The sequence below is a fragment of the Bidens hawaiensis genome, unplaced genomic scaffold (genome assembly GCF_021521415.1).
Source record: "Bidens hawaiensis isolate Kalapana, Puna unplaced genomic scaffold, B.hawaiensis_p1.1 tig00029948_1, whole genome shotgun sequence".
Lineage (NCBI taxonomy): Eukaryota > Viridiplantae > Streptophyta > Magnoliopsida > Asterales > Asteraceae > Bidens > Bidens hawaiensis.
Genome location: NW_027494984.1, coordinates 152,628 through 167,631, shown reverse-complemented (window position 1 = coordinate 167,631; position 15,004 = coordinate 152,628). Strand labels below are relative to the sequence as shown.

The 15,004-nt window shown below is 35.9% G+C and overlaps 1 long non-coding RNA gene across 2 annotated transcripts; it reads right to left on the bottom strand.

Moving 5' to 3' along the window:
• Positions 1–13,448: 13,448 nt before the first annotated feature.
• On the bottom strand, positions 13,449–14,246 carry LOC143579779 (uncharacterized). 2 transcript variants are annotated; one of them, XR_013143521.1, is made up of 4 exons: positions 14,115–14,246; positions 13,935–14,011; positions 13,781–13,854; positions 13,449–13,716 (listed from the first exon to the last, which is right to left on the bottom strand). It is a non-coding gene; the product is annotated as an uncharacterized LOC143579779 (long non-coding RNA). The 2 variants fall into 2 exon arrangements; XR_013143520.1 differs by lacking the exon at positions 13,449–13,716 and having other exon boundaries at positions 13,730–13,854.
• Positions 14,247–15,004: the final 758 nt, after the last annotated feature.

Genomic DNA, 15,004 nt, shown 5'->3' with positions numbered 1-15,004 from the left:
GTTGGGTTCTTAATAACATCCGCATCCGCGGGCGCAGAATCGATCGCGCGCATCGTCATGCGGATGGGGATTACACCAGCCCTGATGTAGAAGAACCTCTCAGACCAGTCATGAAGGCTCTTGAATGACACGGTGCTGCACTTAACCTTCTGACTGCGAGGAATAAAGGAGATCCAAGAATCTTGGATCTTGGGCTTGTAAAAAAATTGAAAGCGCCGAGGGGTGGGCTCCTCGCGCTGTGATTTGCACATGAACTCGAAATGAGTCATGCGCACAAGTCCAAACGGATGGACTTGGGATATATGAATCCCGAAAAACCGTAACACCGCGCCTACAAACCTTGTCATCGGAAGACGAAGGTTGCAGTGGGTGAAAAAATGGGTGTACAGTGAAATATAGCCGGGAGGCGGGTCCGCCGCCGTTTGCCCGGCCACAGGCAACATGCAGCCAAACACAGGGAGAAAACCCTGTGACGAGATGAGGCTGTCGAGATCGGCCTGCCTCAATTTGCAGGGGATTTCATTCCACCTTTTCGTGGCCTTGGTCCTCCCTACTTCCTCCGATGTGGTCTCAACAACCCTCTTCCCCTTGCCCTTTTGCTTCAATGTCGACATCACCACAGATTTCACACGGCGTCTTCGAGAGGCAACAGAGGTGATTGAGGGGTTAGAGGAGTCTGAGCTATCAGACATACAATAACAACAGCAACAGATAACAGGGTATTTGGAAGCAATAACCAGAAAATCGGAGAGACAGAAGCTTTTGAATACACAACAATGAAGATGAAGATAAAAATTTTTTCCTAAGGGCCTGCTTTTATAGGCCAGGAGAGAGAAAATTGGCAACTGAACGGATTTCACGCGCCCCCACTCGCAGGTGTAAGCCAACACGGGCGCGGCACGTGTCCCTAACACTGTTGAGGGGACATAAAAACGTCACGGAACTGCCACGGAGCAGAGACGCGCCCCCACTCGCAGGTGCAAACCAATGAGAGCGCGACACGTGTTTCAGACAGCTGTGCGAGGGGACATGAAAGGCAACTGTAGCACCTCGAGCACACGAAACGTCTGACACGTTTCCGGCGCACGTCACCACCAACCAACCACGTCTTTGGACCCTTCGTTTCAACCAAATGGATAGAACTTCGCGCAACGATGGAAACAATCAAGAAAACGACAAAACCCCATTAAAAGGCCAAATCAGTAAGTCTAATATCTATCTTACCGCGCTCGCGCGAGATAAGACACACATTAGACTGGGGGGGCTTGAAGAGGTATGTACCCGCCTCAACATCGAGCTGGGCGGGTCAACCCACAAGATATATACAAGACATTAGAAATCAAAGATATTATCAAGGCACAAAGCCAAAACTTATGCTCAAGCATCACATGCTTGCACATATCACATATGCTCAAGCATCACATATGCTCACGCATCACATGTGCTCATGCATCACATATGCTCGCGCGTATCACATGCTCACGCATCATATATGCTTATGCATATCACATCGTGCGTGGCGCATCCGCGCGCGGCGCATATAACATGCTCGCGCATCATACATGCCCACCCATATCACAGTTGCGCATGGCACAGCTGCGCGTGGGGCATCCGCGCGTGACACGTATTACATACTTGTGCGTATCACATCTGCGCATGAAATATCTGCGCGTGAGAATAAAGAGAAGACCTCGCGCATCCTCAGGATGGGCGCATATCACACATGCACATAATCAACCTCGTCCTTATCCAAATCAGGATTAGGGCAACCTTGATTGTGCACGTCAGACAACCTTCCAGAAGGCATCTTTTTAAGGAATAAGGATATGCTGATGTTGACAGCTGCTAAATGAAAGGTGGACAGCTCAGCATGACTCATGGGTTACCACGTGATCATAACCAATGAAAAAGCACCAGGTGTCTCCAGGGACACGTGGCGCAAATCGATTGGAGGAGGCCAACAAAACCCTAATTTGGTCTCAGCTCAATCAGTGGAAACCCTAGCACTATAAATACATCATAACGTACACAGTTACAGACACATTGATTCACATTGAAGCATATTCAATCACATAATCATACAGAGTAACATACAGTATTCAGCTATTAAGCAATACTCTCCAAATTCCCTCACTCTCATATTATCATCTTCTTCTACATATACTTATTCTCACGCCGGAGGGTTACCCCAAAGAGGACCCCTCTGTCCCTTTCTGAGGGGTAAGTAACGGCGCTGTTCATTTTTGTAGGTGGAAGAACACAGATCCAGAAGAACCATCGGTGAAATAGTATAATCACACCCGATGAAAGTAGATCTGCTACCAGTGAGTAGATCCACGTTTCTTCACACTCAATCAACCATCAGACCACACAAATTGATTTATGACACCAAACCATATATTTTTCTCATGTATAATATGGTGTATTACATGAATTGTTTTAAAGACTTGTTTTCAATCTCTAGTATAGTTCTTTGAAATGGTAGCATATGAATCGATTATTTGAGACCGAATATTTCTGCTTATTGTGTTTCAAAACTTTTTAGAAATTAAATATTAGTTTCAAAAAGGTTCTTTATATGAATTTTGAAACAGATTTATAGACTTGAATATCTTCATTTATTTTTTTCATTTTCATAAAATGGCATAATAATCTTCAATACTTAAGAGACGGAATTTTATTCGTTGATCACTTGATCCTTTCATATAAAAAGCAAATTCATGACAAAATATCGGTATAGTATTGATACTCCATTACTTCTAACCTAATGTCTCAATAAACTTTTGCATGGCTTGTGGTTAAAAGTTAAAAATAAAATAAAATAAAATAAAACAAAAAGGCTGCAAAAAGAAACTTTTTCACAAAGTATTCGGTCTATCCTACACCATTATTTGCCATATGGATTTCACCTTTCCACTCTCAAAATTGCTAATCTCCACCCAAAATGCAATACCTACATGTACATAAAGGACCATTGCCTAACTGTTACCAATGTATGCATGCCAAAAACAAAAAACATGGAATAATAACTTGTACGTCAAGGAATAAAATCAAAAACCCTAACTGTTGTCTTACTTTATTGTTTCTGTTTTTTGTCTCATGCTGTTTTTTGACTATGGAGGTGCAAAAAGAGGCTGTGAAACCTGCTGGTCCGTGGATGGTTCGCCGGCTCATGAAATATGGCTGTGAGACCATTCCCATTGACAACCCTATAGGTTATCAAATCGGGTTGGTCAAAGGAACCGGAACCGGTTCAGAACCTGTTCCATTAGTCAACATCACTGTTTAAACCGGTTCCATGGTCGAACCGGTTAGGGAACCGAACCGGTTCCCCAACCCTCGGACCCGGAACCGGTGGAACCGGTTCTGACCGGTTCCTAAACCGGTTCTTACACTGTAACCGGTTCCAACCGGTTACAGTGTAAAATATTATTTTTTTTTTCGTTTTTCGTTTCCGCTGCTTGTGTAGGTGATGATTTGTGTTCTTCTGATTTCTGAAGAGGCTCATGCTACTTTTGTTGTTCACCCACAGAGCAATGGTAAACAACCTATTGAACTTAATGCTATGAGTGTCAGCGTGTTTGAATTGATTAGTCTGTATCGTGTATCGTGTAATTGTGAACTTAAATCTGTATCGTGTTACATTTGTTGAGTTTGCTATGTATTATAGTCTTTTGGCTTACGCAAGTCAAATGCTGAATTATAATCAAGAGCGGTGTTATACGATTCGTATTTGTATAACATGTTAAATAAAAAAAACAATTAACATAAAATTCATTTTATTTACTTTAAGAAGTTCAAAAAAAAAAGGTTACATGTTTTAAAATATTCAAAAACAAACTAACAAAACATTAAACTTATAAATATAAAGTTGTGACATATTATTTCTAGAAAAGCCTTCTTGTTCGTCGTTATTATTGAGTGGCGACTTATTCATCAGAATTACTTGTAGAAACGCCTTCTTGTTTGTCGTGCACTCGAACATCAAGTGGTGTTTCGTCTTCCAGAGTGGTTACGTGTTGAACACGATCGATTGAGTCCAAGTGATCCTTCAAGCAAATGCACATCTCCACCGACTCCGAATTCAGTCTTGCTCTTCTCACCGATATTACCCTGCCACTAAGAGAAAAAGCAGATTCCGAAGCTACCGTAGAAGCTTGGGCGGTTAGTAAATCACGGGCCATGGTGGCAAGAATCGGAAACTCGGTTTCCTTTACCTTCCACCATGCCAAAACATCAAAAGTGCCATATTCCTCTTCGGATAAACCGGTAGAGAAATCATATGCACTATACCTTCCTAGTTCGCTTGAAGGGGTGTTACTCCTTTGTTTTTTAGCCGTTACGTTGCGAACGGTGTTCATAAGGTTAATCATGGGGTCTCGTACTCTAGTAGCACTTGAACTTGATGAAGACCCCCCGGCGTAGGCATGTGTATGTTTGACCCATATTTATTTATATAAAAGTCATACATAAATTTAAAATTCAAGTTAAAATCATTTTGTGCCTCTGTTGAAAAGTTTGGGTCAACTTCATGCATATCTAAGGCTGAAAAAATTTCGTCTATCACACATTCAACCCCCGTAACATTTAACATTGGGTTTAAAGCGGCGGCGCAAGTAAAAATCGGTGGCAATTCAAGAAAGTATTTTTTTAATTTAAACTTCATTGGTAATATGATGTTTGAAAACATTGGACTTTTATTTTCAAATTCTTTAAGATTGTTAACGATTAAAAATAACTCCGAAAGAACCAAGGGACTTGTCGGATAATACGTTCCCGATAGTTTCGTAGTTGATGTTTTAAAAACTTCAAGAAAAGTCGATAAGTCATTGATAATTTCCCATTTCTCATTTGAAAAGGGGATTGCCAAATCATTCTCGGCAAGACTAGAATGAAACATTTGTAAAGTTTCTCTTTGTTTCAAAGCACTTTGAAACATTATGCAAGTGGAATTCCATCGATGAGATACATCCCAATTAGCTCCCAAAGCTTTTCTTCCCGTATCTTTACAAAATTTTCTATAATCCATTTGTCTTTTTTTACTTTTCTTAAAAACTTCATGTAGCATTACTCTAAAATCGTTAATAACCGATGTAACCTCATCCGAAGCAAGTCCGTCTTGCACGATTAAATTAATGATATGTGCAACACACCTTGAGTGAAAAAATACACCATTGCAAATCGGCGTATATTTTAATTTTAATTTATCAACCGCCGATGTATTATTCGACGCGTTATCAAATGCAATTGAAAATATTTTATTTTCTAGTTTATAAGTTTTTTTATAACATAATCTAAAATTTCAAACAAATTATCTCCCGTATGTGGATACTCAAAGAGTTCAAAAGCAATGGTGCGTTTCATCATTTCCCACGATGACGGGTCTACCCAATGAGCGGTGACACAAAGATAAGATTCGGGTAGACCATGTGGAGCCGACCAAACATCACTAGTTAAGTTTATTCCCGTATTTATATTTTCAAAATATGCAATTAGTACCTTTTTGGCCTTCTTCCACAATTTTAAACAATAACGTTTAAGAGTATGACGACTTACGTGAGTGTATTGTGGTTGAAGCGTATCTCGAATCATGGCGGTTAAGCGAGGGTTGTCGAAGTGGCTAAACGGCAAAGCTTCTTGAATCTCAAACTTCGCCATACGATCTTGAACTCGATCAATTTGGTATGTAAATATTCCGCCTTCACTATCCATTTGCGTTTGTTGCGACTCGACGTTCTGTTTCAACGCCCTGCAATACGGTCTTTCGATGTGTTTCTTCAAATTTGAATTCGAAAGTGGGTTTAAATAAATCCCACAAAACTTGCACCGAGCCTTCAATGAATGGTCACTCAATTCAACCAAATCCCAATTGCACCAAATCTCTTGATTACGATTATGAGGTACAATACGAACGAAACTTGGTCCGGCGGTGGAACCTTGACCAACCGATGATTGTGAAGCAGCCATAACAACAAATATGAATATAGAAGAAGAGAAAACAAGAGATTAGAGAACTCAGAACGTTGTAATAGCGTTTTTTTGTATTTTTTTGCGTTCGGATTTGCGTTTTGAGTGTTGTGATGAACCCATTACACCAAATACCTATTTATACTAGTAGTGGGGTGTTTGGGGAGCCAAAAAACGGCCATTTTTGATCCCAACGGTCAAAAAACGGCCATAAAACCGTTTCCCAACGGCTAGAACTACTCCAACGTCTATAACCGGTTCCGAACCGGTTCCGGTCGAACCGGTTCCAGAACCGGTTCCGGTTCGGTTCCGGTTCCTACCCGGTCCACCTCCAAAAATGTCAAACCGGTCCCGGATCGTCGGGTTGAAACGGAACCGAACCGGTTCCTACGAAAAACGGGTAGGAACCGGTTCGGTGGAACCGAACCGGTTCCAGGAACCGGTTTTGTTGTCCACCTCTAGACAACCCAATGGTTGGGGTTGTCACATGACATTAAAAAAAATAAAATATTATTTTTTTATAATTGATTATCACCAAACTAGTTCACCTAAACAAACTAGGTTGCAAACTTTTTTTATGCCAAGTGTCATGAGATTACTAGTTTATGTTTTTTTTATCCATTTTCTTTTTTTATTACAATTAATATAAGATATAATTTGGTTTTTGTTTAATAACTTACATTGTTAGCTTTAAAAACAAAATAAAAAACACAACCGTGTTTTTTTCTAAACTTTGATATAAATTTTATTAAAAACGAGGTTCTTTTAGAAATATGTATCTTTTTCTTAGTAGTTTTCCGATATAATATTATTGTTTCGTAAACTTATTATTTAAAGTTTTATTCTTTTTATATATTTTAAATAATCATAAATTATATTTATATAATAAAATGTTGGTTGAGGTTGAGCTGTGAATGAGAGTGAAAATTTAGATTAGGTTGGGTTGTGTTTGTTGATGAGAGAGAAATTAATTTTTTATTAAAAGATTGGGTTGAGTTGGGTTACTAATGAGAATGGTCTGAGGTCATCTACCGCCATCCCTCGACCCAGGAGCGACAAAACAACCGTGCACGAGAAAAAAACCGGCGATCCGTAACCCGGAAAATATTCAACGGGATACGCAAGTTCGGAAACTATAACCTTTCCAAGAAGGCTAACACCATTGATATCTTGAAAGCACTTTGTGAAGAAGCTAGTTGGCACGTTGAAGAAGATGGAACCGTTTACAATAAGGTTATTTTTTTTAACTAAATAATCTTTTTTTTCTTTTCTATATTTGTATAATTTGTTAACTAGATTGTTTATACCCATTGATGTGCGTGTTTTTGTTGGCAGAAGGTGGCATACGAGGTTGGTGGTTGTTACAAGCGTATGGAGTACTCTACTGAACCAAGAACGGTTTTGCCAGAGGTGGCTCAAGAAGACCATAACATCGACTTGAGGCTTTCACTATCTTTCGTCAGTCACTAGCTAGTGCATTTCATCAAAGTTTTAAGATAGAAACAAAATGATTTGACACAAACTCATCATAGAGAGTTGTAATATTAGGAAATTTAGTTTGATAGGTAGTACTTACGATTATGGTTCAAGTAGATTATATTAATGAGTTTATACTTTATAGGGTCTAAATAGAAAGTCTAATTGCAATATGAAGCATATTAGAAAAGTTGGTTATAATTTTATATATTTTCCAGTTTGAATTGTCATTCAGGCAAGAAAAAACTTGCTTTTACCCATGTCAGGTTGGGCTAGTAAATAGAGCTGAAACAATGTATTGCTTGTTCTTGATACATCATATATTTTAACCCCACATATATATATATACATATACTCTTTGATCGATGGTCTGTGTGCGCGTAAGAAAAGAAAGGAAGTTTCAAAAGTGAATGTGGTTAAACGGGTTGTGACCCCAAAAATAAATATGCTCAGGTCAAAACAACCCATAATAGCCCACACATAACAGTTAATAAAATGAAATGCCATATCACATGGAGTCCTACAATCTGCATCTAAAAATGTGGTTGAGTAATTTCGTCGGTGTGCATCTTAAAACCTGTCAGTTTTAAACAGCAGCGCATAAGAACATTAGCCTTGAAACATAAGCAAGATAACAAACTCACAATTGCCAAATATCAATAGTGCAGTCTATCAATAATCTTAAAAGTAAAACATATATTACATATTCATCTTAAACATTGCACTATTTATAGCCTTGGGTTAGTTATTGAATACAAATGAAATAACTTATTTTAAACTTCTAACAAATTAAAACAACAAATGTTTAAATGCAAACATAAGCTATACAAATAAAAACTAATGTCTCAATTCCAATTTTTATTTTTAATATTGCTCATGGTAATGTCTTTATACGTCGGAAACTAAAGTTACACAAAAGTTACTATATCCATATTTAAATAATCAAAACATTATGTATGGAGTATGCACTACATACAAAATCAACTAAAGTAGTTCAAATGTTATATGCTTTTGCGAATCTAAATGCTACTCATTGCTAATGATTCATGGACAAATAAATAAGTAAATACCAAAGAAAGACGCTAGCAAAATAGTGGGTTTAATGGGATATTTCAAAGACATAAACTGGCACATCGACTTATTTACAAATGCTATATTTTAGAAACTTGCTACAATTATAAATTTAGAATTTTAAAATGGATTTATGTAGATTATTATAAATTCTTACAACATTTACAAGAATTGTGAGGAATTATTTTGATTATATAATATATTTTGATAAAATGTTAAATATATATTGGTTATCATTGAGTTAAAATTAGTCCCTATTTCTTCCATTTTGTAAAACACGTGGGAGACTAGATATCAATTTTAAATAGAGTTGAAAAAAATATTTTTAAGACTGGTTTTCAGCCCCGTTTATTTGTCATCAAGTGATAGAATTTGATTAAAATATTTAAAATTGAAAATTAGTCACTAATCATTTCCTATACCAAAAGGCATTTAAGACTAAATATCAGTTACTAATATTGTACGGTTTGAAAATATTAAGGGCTAATATTCGGTCTTTTATATGTTTCCTTTATATTAGAGACTGAAGATTAGTCTTCAACACATTGACATCATTTTTTGTTATAGACGGAATATATTTGAGACTGAAATACAGTAGTTAACAAGTTTTCCTCCAACTATATGATGCACACACATTTGTGACTGAAATTCAGTCTCAAATGAGATGCCCAAATATTAGCGACTGATTATTAGTTACTAACATATGGTATGTAAAAAACAGTCTCTAATAATACTAGTAATTGAAAAACCAGTCTCAGAAACTATGCATTAGAGACTAATATATTAGTCCATGATAATTTAGTCCCTACTGATCACTTTTTTGTAGTGTCGGCTTGTGGATCTTGGATCTCGGTCACGACCGTAAGGGGGTGGAGGGGTTTGTGTGTGTTTTTAAGTGTGTTATGGTGGCTAGAGATAAGAATGAGGGTTTTAGGGAGGTTTAAGGGGTACCTAAGGCCCATCACCACCCCTTATTTCATCTTTCATTAACCAAGTCCATACCCTTATATTTTATTTAACTTAAATAAATATTAACACACTTTCAAATAAACAAAATCCATTTATTTTTTATTATCAAAAGAAGGATGTTACACCCAATAATTTTGGAAAGCCCAACATATTTACTTGTATCAGATCACTAATATTGGGTATGATAGATAATTATATATTTATGACATTGGTTATTACTAATCTTAAATATATATATAAACGAAACAATTAAAAGCTCGTTGTTTGCTCCTTACATTATCTTAGATTGTGGTGGTTTCTCATACATTTGACCCGAATTCAAGGGTATGAGTCTCACCAAACCAAGTAGCCCTTGAACGGGTTATAACATCTCATTATATTAAAAATCAATCTCACTAAATATTTGATATGAAAATCCTATAAAATAGGGATATACGAAAAATTAATATCCAAGATAAAGATATAAAAATTAATATCTTGTTTTTGTTTATAAAATATTATTTACAATTAAGAAACAATTGTATAGTAAAAAAAATAAGAAGGTCATGGTCTCACCAAACCCGTATAACTTTTGAACATGCTATAACATCTCATTTATTTGTGAAACTCTTTTATCAGCATAACCTAAGTATATTATTAACTTCATTTCAATAAATAAAATTAAAATCTCAAAAAATATATAAATATTATAAACGAAAAATGTAAAACAACCCTCATAATACGAGAGCTATTGTTATAATATTTTATATCACTGATAAGACATTTAGTTACTAATTAAGTTGGACATATGGTTTTAGAAATTCATTTAATTAGATAAACAAACATGTTCAATAATATTTAAGATGTCCAATCTGATAGAAGAACAAAACGTTATGTAATGCTAAAATACATGATAAACGTATCTTATAGTTTCTATGCACAAATTAGTTGGTAATTGATCGCGTTACATGAGGGTCCAAAATGTGGATACGGTGGTTGTCGGTTTTGATGACATTTTAAAAGGTTTTAGGCCCTTAGAAAAATCTGCCTCGCCCGGGGGGTGGGGGTGCGTCTCGCCCACGGCCTACCCTTGGAGGTCGACCCTAGGTGCGAGGGAAGAAGCGGGTGGAGGTACGGGGAGTAGGTGTTGCGAACTGGTGAAGAAGTGGGTGGAGGTACGGGGAGTAGGTGTTGCGAAGCGGTGATGTGGCTTAGGGATGAGTAGGGTTGTCCAAACTGCTCGCCGCTCGTTCGTCGCTCACTCGAAAAATGTTTGTACGATTTCGGCTGGGTTTGGAAGTGAGTCGTTCGGCTCGGTTCGATTTAAAACCAAGCCAATCACGAGCAAAGCCTCGATCGGTTTTGTTCGGTTCGTTTTGCTTGAATTATTTTTTATTTATTAGTTTTATATATTTATGTATATATATAAAAGTATATTAATTTTTTAAGTTTTTTAAATTTCCCTATTTTGTGTTGACTTCAAAGTTCAAATTTAAACCCTAGCCGCTCATTTTATATATGTTTTGTTGTTAAGTTTGAGTTTTAGACATTTTATAGTTGGTAGTTTAGACATTTTAGATTTAAAAGTCTTGAATTAATGATATTTTGAAGTTTCATAAATCTAAAATTGAAAACTTTGTATGAAATCAAGCAAAACCAAGCTGCTTAGATTCAAACCAAACCTAGTCCGAGCATCAAAATATCGCTTGTTTATTTAAATTCAATCTGCTCGGTTCGGCTCATTTTCAAACCAAACCAAGTATGAGTAAGCCTGCGTTCGGTTCGGCTTGGTTCGTGAACAACCATAGGGATGAGCAAATGGTACCATGTACTAGTATTAAAATGGGTATCATCGGTAGTCGTTACTGACTATTTCATGTTTTGGAATCGGCACGATACCGGTATAATTCGCTTCAGTACCGGTATTTACCTAATTTTTGTCTATAATATGGATACCAAACTAAGCATTTTTGTACCGGTACTAAATTGTTTTTTAAAAAAAATCATGATCGGAAAACTGTTGCATATGGCCTAGGCTTCTTGGTGGCAAGGAGGAATGGGATTGTCTGGGAGAGGTGGCAGTGGGATGACGTGAGGTGGAACAACCATGATAGCTTGATAGGTGGTTTGAATAACAATGTTTTTTTTCAAGATGTAGGAGCATCCATAATGTTACACACCTCGCTTTTTTTCCAAGCCGTCAACGCAAAATGTGGCATCAGATTTTACCAAAAAAAACATTTAATCTCCTATAGTGGTGATTACTCGCTCTTGTTTAAAACCGTCATCTCGTCACTAACTTTTTTTAAACGATCAATTTGGATCACTGACATGACACTGACCCACCCGATTATCTCCATTCCAGTCTCAGGATGAAACCCACATATATGCGAGAAAACCTCCTGGCCTAACTTGTGTCCCCAATTGTTTGTTTTTATGTTCTTTTTTGTTTTAAGTGGGAATTGAACCCAAACCCAAGACTCCCCCATATTAAATTGAAGTTTTTGGGTGCATAACCCTAACCACTTAGACTATAAATGATTGGTTTATTACCTACTTTCTCTTTGTTTAATCTATATCTTTTGTTATTAATTATTTTATATCTAGGATATATTAAATAAATAAAATAATAAAAAGCACATAAGATTTAAAAAACAATTATTAGAAAAAACACAATATATAATTTAGTTTATAACCTACAACAATTTTCAAAGGCACATCTTAAATAAAAAATAAAAAAGTAAAAAATTAAACTAAAACTGTACAAATGAGTTGAGAGTGAAGATTGGTTGATAGTTTAATATAAAAATTAAAAACATAAAGATTAAATTAAAAAACTGAAGATGAGTTGAATTTTTAAATTAAAAATTAAAAATAAGTCTAAATATAATACTCTAGTGTTGTCACATTAAAAGTGTCTATATTTTCTTTTTTTATTTGTCTCATTATAAATATTAACTAGCATTAATAAACAATATCAATGAACCCAATTTCTAAGAACATTAATGTCAATAAGTAAACAAAAAAAGTAATCATTTAATCTATCTCGAACCATGTGTTTTTCAAACCATGACACTGATGACAAAAAGAATATTACATACACTTTTTAGCGACAAACTTTTAGAATTCCAATATATATCATGTTCCAATGATGTCTTACTGGTTTTGAGGCTGTATTAAAATTGAGTTTTTCTAACCACACGCTAAAAATAATCCAGATTATGATTTGAGGGTAGCCGGTTTGTTTCAAAGAATTAGAATTTGCAATTGTCATATACATATCAAAATCTTAATACCACCATATGTATAAAGATTAGGACTTTAGAAAACCTATACATGTATTTCCTTACTAAATAAACTCCTCACCCTACATTATCTCTTAGGAGCCCGTTTTTCTTTTTCATTTGTTAACCTTACTGTACAACCCATGTAAGCGCTGGTCTTTATTTCATTTTAACCTTGTGTGATAAACACCAGTTGGTTATATAATAATCTATTTTCTAATTACACGAATTACATGAATCACATCTCCACCGACGTTGCGATTAAATGGGACGAAGAGGTATTGAGTCTGTCGTGGAAGAAAGAGGTAGTAGTGGCCTAGTGGGACACGTGGGTTAAAACGTACTGTGTTGAACAAACTGATTAAACAATGCCTGTAAATGAAAACGTCACAAAAGTATGCTACTCTCAGTTGTACACCTGGCCTCGAATTTTGTATTTTTACCTTGTAACTTCCATCTTGAAAAATGAACTACTTTGGATACGTGAAATAAAGTAATTGGCCACCATTCATGAACAGTATAGAATGTGTGAGAACGACAATTTGCCTTTTAATATATACTAGTAACCGTACCCGAGCGTTGCGGCGGGCCAAGTTGGTGCCATGTTTTGTGTGTATTAGACATGTTCATAAGATCATTTGCATTTTGAGGAAGCCATGTATGCCTTGATCTAAGGGTGAGTTTCTTGCTGAAGTACAAACAAAAAACTGAAGGCATAAGCATTGGAGCAATCATAAAGATTTAGGTAATAAACTTTTGTTTAATTGTTTCTCACTGAGAAGCTCCTACTGATAAAGAGTTCTAAAATTACATCGTATTAGTTGTCTTTGTTAATGAAGTGCTGATCAATTTTGAGAAATGCAAGTCGGTTTGCTATCTCTCTGGATGACATGTCTCGTTATAGAGCAGAATGCTTTGAAAAAACGCAAGAGTCAACCCAAACCCGATTGACTCTTACCCTTATTCCAACCTAGCACAACAGCATATCAAATCCATGATCACAACAACATAAATAGAGCTGAGAAGGATTATACCTGCAATATTTCTTCAATAATGCCCTGCGCATTTCAGACTTCACACATGCTATAAAGCAGTTCCAAGAGACAAACTGCATTATTTATTCTTAGACTATTTAACAAAATGTAAAACACAAAAAATTATTGTTGATTAAAATCAAGCAAACTTCACCTTATGTCAGCTTATAAATATCCCATGCAGTGCCCCACGTATTGAGACACCATCCCCTCATAATCAGGATGCATGAGCTGTCAACAATTCTTTGAAGAAAAAACGAAGGTTAACTTAATGAATTAAATAATTACATTGATATAAGATCTGAAATATGGAAACACGTTAACTTTAACTTACAATAGCAAGAGCTTCAAACAAAACTGCGTAAGTAACATTGCTTTTATTAACAACTTTCACCATGTCTGTTCCCATGAGTTTTCGTTGTAGAACCTAACCATAATAGATAAGCGTATTTGGTTAAAGTTCCCAGAGAGAGAAAGGAGGAGAGGGGTGTCTATTATAATCAGTTATAACTAAATAGGCAACAAAGGCTTCGGTGGTTGTTCTTTTAACGATCACCAGATCCAACTGATAGCCACAAAGTCTTCAAATATGTCGATTCGTTTGCAAGAAATTAGAAGGAAGATAAATGGATAAATGAAACGGTTCAAAAGCAAAACCCTAGAGATCATTTAAAATTAGAAATAAATTCAGATATATTCATATATTTCTTGATATTTATGATCAAATAATTTAGATATAGAATACAAATATTTTTGGTTCTGAGCTTTGAAGGATCTTTTTATTCCAGCATCTCTAAGTCGAATCAACAATACTTCCGCAATGATTGATCTTGTTAGAACATGCTTAAATTTGTCTCCAACTAATTCCTGTATGGACACATGACGTTGAGAACTTGATTAAAAAAAAAAAAAAAAGCATTCATAATTCAAAAAAAAAAGAGTTGCATACTGTTATATCAAGGGTCTCTAATTATCGAACCACCAATTTTGCAATTTCTTGGATTTCCGGTGACAAAGGAGTCCATCAGGTGGTAAATGCGGTGGAGTCGGTTACCTAAAAGCCAAAAATTAAAGCTTAAAGACAGCAACAGTGAACGCTAAAGTATCTAAATCAATAAAAGATATGCCAAGCCTAAAACTTATAATCCGCTCATTGGTGGGTTAAAGCATAGAAAACAAAATCAATTCAAGCATATATACACAGACGATCAACAATAAGAACAA